Here is a 7,684-nt window from a genome sequence, read left to right as displayed (position 1 = left end):
TCTATTTTTCCCCTCCCTCCACCACCTTGCACCTTCGTGAATCCTTGATCAATTATATATTGTTGTTGTTATTTTGTGTCTTACACTGTCTGTTTTCTTCCTTCATCCACATTTCTGTTATTCCTCCACCTGGGGGGTGAGCTATATATTCAACCTTGGGATGGGTTCCCCCCTTTCTCGCCCTTCGCTCCCTCACAATCCCCCATCAATTAATTCATTTTCCTATAAACATTTTGAAGTCCCCTTGAATAGTAATCTTTTGAATTCCAATATGGAAATATTCTGTATCCCTTCAGTGTATATACTACAAAGTTTTGAGAACAGCCCTAGTTTCTTGTTTTCACTTATTTAAAACATTTTAATAACTCAAAAAAAGGAAATTGAGCTTTTAAGTTTCACTCACATGTTATACTCCTCTGTGGTCCATACCTTTGCATAGATCTATTTAATTTCTTTTTCCTTTTTTGAACTTTTATTGTGACATAGGTGAGGCTTTACATTTCAGACCATCAGTTTTGTGTTCAACAATTTAAACTACATACTTATCAAATCTCTCAACAGTTTGCCCTCATCACCAGCCCCCTTTCCTCTTCTCCCTCTTGTAGACTAGGAGCGTTCTTCTTCCAAGTCACCACGTGACTCCCTTGCACCCTGCTCCTCCACCTTCCTTCCCACCAAAGACTGTTTCTTTATGTCGAAAACACCATGTCTTGGTTTGTCCTTTAGAACAGTGGGCTCAAATAATGTTTGTACTTTAGAGATTTACCAATTTCAATCCTCAAAATGTGCTCCAAGATTATCCAGGTGATGAGGGACTTCCCAGTGTCAACATTATTCTTTGTGAATGCTTAGTACTTCGTTATGTACATGGGCAGTTAAGTTGTCTTCCTGTTCTTGCTTTTGTGAGTGATGCTGCGATGAACATGCATGTGCATGTATTTACGTGTCCTATGCCTCTTACTTCTTTAGGGTGTTCACAGGAAAGGGATTGCTGAGTTACGTGGTATCTCTAGTCCTGGTTGTTTGAGGAAGCTTTATTTCCCTTTTCACAGTGGTTATACATTTTCAGAGTCCCACAAGCTGGGTATGAAGGTGCCAATTCCTGCACAGCATTTTAAAGTTGTTTGAGTTTGTGATCAATGCTTGTGTAAGTTGTCTCTCAATGTTGCTTTGATTTGCATTTCAGATGGCTAGTAATTGCATGCATTTTGTCATATATTTGTTGGCTGCCTGCATGTTTTCTTGGACGAACTGTCCATGTCCTTGGGCAAGGTTTTAATCAGATAAGATTTATTTTGCTTGTTGAAGTGTTATAGTTTTTAAGTGATTAATCTCTTTTCTGATAAAACATTTTTCAGTTTCCCCCCCCATTCTGTGGGTTCTCTTTTTATTCTTTTGATGCAATCGTTTGACAGACATAAAGATCTTGTTTCAAGATGATCCCAGTCACGTGTTGTCATTTGCTGCATGTATGTTTTATGTTACACAGTGCGAATGTTCCTGTACTCAGACCCTTAAGTTTATCTCTATTTTCTCATTGATGTCTGTTATCATTCTAGGATTGACAGTGAGGCCTTTAATCCATCTTGAGTTTATTTCGCATACAGTGTAATGTATAGTCCTATTCTTTTGCAAATTAAAATTCAACAAAATCTTTCATCAATGGGGCGATTTCTTCTAAATATTTTACTATTATTACCCTCCTATCTAGCTTATAAATTTAACTTCAAATGTCACTGACTAGCTCTTCTTAGATGTAATTCTGTATAAACCTTAACATGCTACCAATTATCATAACATTCTTTAGTTTGTGTTTATCCACCTGCTTTCTCACTAGCTTATGAGCTACTTAGAATTAATGGCTTATTTATCTTTGTTGTGTTCGATATCAAGAAAAAACAGGGAATACATTTGTTCAGGAGGGAATATTGATTTTTTAAAAGTTTTAATTCCTAGAGCAATAATATAGAAATGTAAAAAATATTAATATGTTTCAGTGATTACTCTTTTTCTTTTTAAAAAAATTTTTTTTAGCCCCCTAAGGCGCTGCACCATTCCTGGAAGTACTGCAATACCAGGCTGATGCATGGAGTGGATGGAGCAGGCTCCTAGTCCAACTCCTACTTACAAAAATACATCTAATATGTTGTCCTAGGATAGAGGACGTATCAGATATTAAACTGATAAGAACAGATACTACATTTGATCTTAGCCAAAAGGCTGAGAAGCGATTAATGATTATTCCTTTGGATATAAAGATAATTTACTTTATTTTATAGCTAACATTTATATTGTCATATTCAGCACATTTATTTGGTATACTTGTCTGTATGAAGTGCCACATGAATTTTGTCTTGTAGAAAATTAAAATGTAAAGCATATGTTTGATTTTTGAATTAAGATACTTTGCCAAGAAAACTTGACAGCTATTTATCTGTAAAAAATTTATGTGGAAAAATTCATTTCCTCCAAAATTTTTTCAATATGCCAAATTGATTATCCTCAGCACATTGTTTGTATAATTAAAAATGAAAAACAATTATTTATGACTGCTTTTGTAAAGTATTATTTTTTTATTTAAGATATTAGCTATTATTTTAAGATATAAGTTAATGTCCATTAACTCAATTATAAATTATACATTTTTTAGCATAGTACAGTCACATGTTAAGTACATTTTGAAGGATTTACTGAAAACAATAATTAGATCAGTTACAAAGGTACTTTTAAAGTTATGAAAGAATTAGTCAGATTGCTCACTGCCAATTATGCAGCAACTAATTTCAGTATGTAACTTAGTATCCGGTAAAAAATTCGAGAATACATGCATCCTTTGAAAATGTACTAAAATGGAAGAAAATGTACTAAAATGGAAGCTGAGCTTAGATAAATCACCATTTCTACTCATTTAACTAAATTTTCATAAATAATTTGAAATGTTTGACTTATGTTCAGGATATATTTAAAAATATTAATTTACCTATAAACTGAAGATCAATTCTTGATGACTTGACAGTGAATAAGCATTTTGGAATTTGGGAAAGTGTGTGGGATTTGGGATGAGAATATTTAGATGCAAGAGGGTGAGGGTGGTTAAGAGCCATCAGGCTGGTCCTCACTCTTAGTAACCCTGTGTAAACTGAGTCAAATCCTGTCAGGTCCTCCCAATTGTTATTTATAAACTCATTGTTGCATCCGCTGTGCCAATCCATCTCCTTGGGTTTTTACTCTTTGCAGCTGAACCTCTACTTTACTAAGGCATCCTGACAACATCTCCAAAGTGAACCCCAAGATTAGGCTTTGACCTTTACGAAGCATCTCACCTACTAGAAGATACTAACTTCCCTAACTTTTAATTATCACTCAAACATATGTTAATTCAATATAGAGAAATGCATACAAACACCTATGCTTTGTAACTCAATTTTAATGATCGTTATATGTAAAAGAAGTGAAGTATGTAAAATTTTTCATGTGGTCTTGTGTAAGGCCAGGTTGACTAGAGAAACAAATCCAGTGACACTCCTATATATGTAAGAAAGAGCTTTATATAAAGAAGTAATTATACATAAAGAAATCATCCCCACCCAATTCAACTCAAGTCTATAAGTCTGATAATAGTCCATAAGCCCCTCTTCAACTCATGCAGTCTCATGTAATTATAAAGAATGCAGGAATATCCCAGTGTGGTGGGAGCAAAGCCATGTGGATTTAACAGCAGTTTACAGATACAGCTCTGGCAACAACCAAGGTCCACCAGCAGGAAGTGAAGGCAGAGAGATTAGGGGAGGGTCCCAGGGCCTTCCTTATGACAAGGCCATGCCCACAAGGAGACGCTATCAGACTGTGACCTGATTGACAGGTTGAACAGCACCCCTACATTTTTAGATATCTTCAAGTTGATATGAAATTATGTAACTATCACACGTTGTTGTTTTGGGGCTTTTTTCTTAAAACCAAAAATAAAGAAAATTTTGGAAACCAGACCAGGTTCTAGCCTGCATTATAGGGGGGATCTACTGACCCAGTTGTAACTGTTCAAGTTCAGATGAATGCTTTTGATTTTCTATCCTCCTCTCTCCATAGCATTCTGCTTAGTGACCACTTTCCTCCCGTCCCTCCATTTGAGATAGAGGGAGTTCTCTTCTTTTCTATGCAGTTCCATAAATGAATCTTGGGCTCTCACTGGCATCGACAGGCTTCAGCACAACGAATTTCTCAGTTTAGGCTCTGACACACTGATTCCTCCTTTGACTTCACATTATATGGATGCCCTCGCCTTTCTCGTTCTTGGGTCTCTTGCTTGGTGATGGTCAGACGAGGGTGCAGCTGCCTTAACCAGTTTCCTGCTTCAGCTGGCAAGGCTTACTTCCTGCAAGACATCCCTGAAGAGAAGTTCCATGGACCTACCCCGATGCAGCCCTGGGTGCTGGAGCGGCCGTGTGGAGACCCCTGCCAGTGCTGAGATGCTTACACGCTCACTGATACGGCTTTCCTCCTGCAGTCAGCATCATTGTGTGTGTTTTGTGAGACTGGAAGGATTTTGTAGGTTGGTGTTGGACATACAGGCAAATGTTGGACTTATGGACTTGGACAGCGCTGGGTTGAGATGCTATCATAATGTACCCTTACCCTTTATATAAAACTCTCTCATATACATGTGAATTTCTGTGGATTTGTTTCCCTAGGTTACCCAGACTGGCACAGTGACTATCAAGCAGAGCCATGATATAAGAACTAATTGTTCTTAAGTTGGAGCTAGGACTTAGTGTGAGGTAAAACCCACTCGTGGATCTCTGTCGTCGTCTTCTTCTTCTTCTTCTTCTTCTTCTTCTTCTTCTTCTGCTTCTTCTTCTTCTGCTTTCTGCTTTCTTCTTTCTTTTTATGTAACTTGGGAGTAAATACCTATGTCATATCATTCCATAGTTCAATCAGTTCAAACAGAATTGTACATTTGTTTCCATACTAGTCTTCAAACCTATTTTTCCTTCCTGAACTCCAAGACACAATAACCCTTTTATCTCTCCCAGCTCTCTCTTCACTCCCTCCACCCAAACCCTTGTTCTTTTTACATTCACTGTAGGCTCAGCATTACAGAGAAAGAAACAAGATGGTGACCCTCAATGGTGATGTACCTCTGAGATACACCCTAATATGGACAAGCATAAGCATCATATAACTCAATGGTTTTTATAGGATGCCCGGAAGAATATTTATCTCCATACAGCATATAAGGCGTCCATGTATACCACTTGGTACAACTGCCTTCTGCTTCCTCTGACAGCATATGTTTCCCATAACTTGTCCTCAGGTTACAAGTGTGTCTGAGGTAGAATCCAAAGCAGCCTCCATTACATACCTTACAATTGTTCCCCTGACTGAGCCCATTGTTGCCGCCAATGTCAATCCATCGCTTTGAGGGCTTTCTTTTTTACTGTCCCTCCACTTCACCAAGCATGGTGTCTTTCTCCATGGCTTGATAATATGCCCAAAGTATGGAAGACAAAGTCTTGCCATCCTTGCCTCTAAGGAGCACTCTGGAAGTACTTTTTCCAAGACAGATCGGTTTGCCCTTTTAGCAGTCTATGATGTTTTCCTTATTCTTCCTCAGCACCACAATTCAAATGAATTGACTCTTCTTCAGTCTTTCTTATTCTGGGCCCAACTTTCACATGCATCTGAAGTAATGAAAAATACCATGGTATAGATGAGACACCACTTAGACTTTGATGGAACATCCTTGCTTTTCCATATTCTAAAGAAGCCTTACGCAGAGATTTACCTAATGTAAAATATTTTTGATCTCTTGACTGCTGCTTCCATGAACATTGCTTGTGGATCAAAGCAACAAAAAAAAATCCTTGACACCTTCAACCTCTCTCCATTTATCATGATGCTATCTGTTGGTCAAGTTGTGAGGATTTGGGTCTTCTTTACATTGAGTAGTAATCCAGACCACACAATTATGCTCATGCAGAATTTATACATGAATCAAGAGGCAGTTATATGAATAGACTTAGGGAAGACTGTATGGTTTAAAATCAGGAAGGGTATGTGTGGGAGCTGTACCCTCTCATCATACTTATTCAGTCTGGACGATGAGCAAATCATCAGAGGAACAGGGCTATCTGAGGAAGAATGTGGCATCAGGACTGGAGCAAGGCTTATGAGCAACTTGCTATATGGGGGTTAGTTATGATGTCAATAAATTCATGGCCCCTCATGCCTGAAATATTAACTCTGAACTTTCATTTGTTTGCTCTTCAGATATCTATTTTCTTTCTCCTTTTTGAATTACTTTAAAGATTATTTTTAATTATCAAATTTACTCATGAAAATAATTCTAGTTCTTTTGAAGAGTAAGATATGGTAATAGATTTTTTTAAGCAAAATTTATATTAATCAGTTTCATAATTCAGGGGATTCATCTTATTATTTCTTCTTTTTTAAAATCACTTTATTGGGGCTCTTACAGATATTTTAAGTATACAAAGCAATTATAGCAGGGAAACTTGTTCATATGTTGCTATCATCATTTTCAAAACATAATCTTTCTACCTGGCCCCTAATTATTAGCTCTTCTTTTTCCCTCTCCCTTCTTGCCCCTCCCACCTTTTCATATCTTACACCATCTGCTTTATCACTTCCCTCACATTAGTGTAATCAGTTCCCCTGTGGGATGGTATGTTATACATCCATCATTGCTATAGATTCCCTTGTCTCCCCCTTATTTCTTAAATGAAACATTTGTATTATCTTTTCAAATATAATCATTCTCCATTATTTTTTAATTGCCAAAAATGTAATCATCATTTCCCGGTATCCCCTGGTAGTTTTTGATGGTCATATAATTTGAGTGGTTGATCACCTTTATACAATATGTAGGAAAGTGAATATTTATTTGAAACAAAAAAATAATAAATTTAGAAGAATAGTATATTTAATAATTAACTCTCTATAATTAATGAAGTGCCTTTAACTTTTTAATATTTTTCTAAATGAGTTTGACCCTTGTCATAAACAATGAATAACATAAACTAAAACACATAGTTGAATCATTTCTCAAAGACAACTTTAAGATATTATTAAAATCCATTTTTTAAAAGTATTGATAATTTTAAATAGTTCTTCTCTCATAAGACTATATTATTGTTGACACTATGAATTCATAGTGTTATTGTCAAATATTACAAAAAAATTCCATTAAGTTCATTTCATACGTGAGTTGAAAAACTTGGAAGAATTTTTTAAAGTGTAGTTTCGGATAATTTAAAATTCTTTCTCTTTAACTATCCATATTCTTCTAGTACTGTTGGTCATATGGCATATTTTTATGTGGGATATATATATATATATATAGATAGATAGATAGCAGCTGAAATATAGAGTAGATCTTCTAGGAAACCGTCTTTACACTTGCATAACTAGTACAGACATGATACCCAGAAATTATAAAATTCTGAAAACCATATCTTTTTATACACAAAAGAAATATCAATTCAACTTCTCAGCTAGATATTGAAAATATCCAAGATCATTCTAATACTCCTTAACTAGAGGGAAAACAAGATAAAAGGAAATTTAGAGTGGAAAGAAACAATTGAATTAAAATAATTATGCAAATTTTACCAAAAATAATTATGACAAACTAAATAACTCAAGACCCCAAATTCTGACTCATAGT

At 35.8% G+C, this 7,684-nt stretch overlaps 1 non-coding gene across 1 annotated transcript; it reads right to left on the bottom strand.

Moving 5' to 3' along the window:
* Nucleotides 1-2,041: 2,041 nt before the first annotated feature.
* LOC115871204 lies at nucleotides 2,042-2,232 on the bottom strand. The gene has a single exon (XR_004047158.1). It is a non-coding gene; the product is annotated as a U2 spliceosomal RNA (small nuclear RNA).
* Nucleotides 2,233-7,684: the final 5,452 nt, after the last annotated feature.

This window comes from Echinops telfairi, unplaced genomic scaffold, assembly GCF_000313985.2.
Source record: "Echinops telfairi isolate 266 unplaced genomic scaffold, ASM31398v2 ScPeMD7_3533;HRSCAF=4204_1, whole genome shotgun sequence".
Classification (NCBI taxonomy): domain Eukaryota; kingdom Metazoa; phylum Chordata; class Mammalia; order Afrosoricida; family Tenrecidae; genus Echinops; species Echinops telfairi.
This window is presented reverse-complemented; position numbering and strand designations above follow the sequence as displayed.